This window comes from Prunus avium, chromosome 2 (assembly GCF_965620075.1).
Source record: "Prunus avium chromosome 2, drPruAviu1.hap1.1, whole genome shotgun sequence".
Classification (NCBI taxonomy): domain Eukaryota; kingdom Viridiplantae; phylum Streptophyta; class Magnoliopsida; order Rosales; family Rosaceae; genus Prunus; species Prunus avium.
In genome coordinates this window covers 14,086,665-14,088,043 of record NC_142285.1, presented here as the reverse complement: position 1 = coordinate 14,088,043, position 1,379 = coordinate 14,086,665, and the positions used below count along the sequence as shown (strand labels likewise).

Sequence of the window (1,379 nt, the reverse complement as noted above, 5' to 3'; positions counted from 1 at the left end):
TGTTCCAGTTTTGAAATCTGCACACTAGAAGCATCATTAGAACCACTAATAACACGTTTACCTCTTGTATCCGTATGTTGGGTCTCCATTGCTATCTCCTCAAAGAGTTCGTACGTTTCTTCTGGAGTTTTGGTTTTAAAAGAACCACCTGCAAAATTGGTGACTATATTATGACTAGAAGGGGTTAGTCCTTTATAAAACATACGCATTTGAAGCTTCAATGGAATCCCATGATGAGGACATTGGTTGAGCAACCCATTGAATTTCTCCCATGCTTCACAAAACGATTCATCATCTTGCTGTGCAAATAACAAGATCTTGTCCCTAAGCATGTCGGTCTTTTGCGTGGAGAAGTATTTTTCCAGGAACTTCTTTTGAATGGCAGACCATGTAGTGAGTGAACCAGGCTTCAAAGAATTCAACCAATACTTCGCCTTATCCTTTAAAGTGTATGGAAACACTCTCATTCGAAGTTGATCTTCTGTCACACCTGTCAAGGGAAAAGAACTCACAACATTAAAAATATCCTTTATATGAGTCAATGGATCTTCATTAGGTAAACCATAAAAGGAAGGCAGCATATTAAGATGAGAAGATTTAAGCTCATAATTTCGAGCTACAGTGGGCAGCAAAATGCTTGAAGGAGATGCTGGAATTGTTGGGATATCAAGTTCTCCCATGAACTCAATGGCAGCCATCATTTCTTCTTCTTCTTGGTCTGAACTTGCTTCCAAATTTGAAAGTGAAGAACCGGGAAGTTCAGTGTGGAGAGCAAGACTTGTAAATGTAGCAAGAGCTTGCTCTTTTGCAGTTGACAACTCCCTTTTTAGACGATTCTGAATTTCAGAGGTCACTCGTCTGGGTTGCAATGATGGTCCTGCGTTCAAAGATCTAGAACGTTGGAACGAAGACCTCACTTGTTCAAGTAATGGATTTTTAGACATAAACTACCTGAAACAGAAAATTAGATTAATTAGAAACACTAAAAAGAATAGGGTAACCTTGGGCACATAACCAGGGAAGAACTTTCGTTCAGTCCCCGGCAACGGCGCCAAAATTTGTTGTTAATATTATGTTAACTCGCAATTGTACGGGGCAATTAGTAGTATAGCAAGACAAGTACGAGGTCGTACCCACGAAGACTGAGAAGTTAAAACTAGTTATGTACTTAGATTACCAAATTCAAGAAAGTAGGAGGTTATGTCTAAAACAGAATTTAAAACAAGATTGGTTGTGATTGTTGAACAAAAGAAGCAAAATGAAATTGCAAACAAAAACAAGTAAACAAATGTAACAAAGAGTGGTTTTAAGAGTTGGAAAACAGATTTTGAGACTAGGGCATTCGAATCACCATAACAATTCAATTCTGGGTTATAAAG

General features: G+C 38.1%; 1 non-coding gene across 1 annotated transcript; it reads left to right on the top strand.

The window, feature by feature from the left end:
* Window positions 1–225: 225 nt before the first annotated feature.
* LOC148296546 (small nucleolar RNA R71) lies at window positions 226–332 on the top strand. The gene has a single exon (XR_015834163.1). It is a non-coding gene; the product is annotated as a small nucleolar RNA R71 (small nucleolar RNA).
* Window positions 333–1,379: the final 1,047 nt, after the last annotated feature.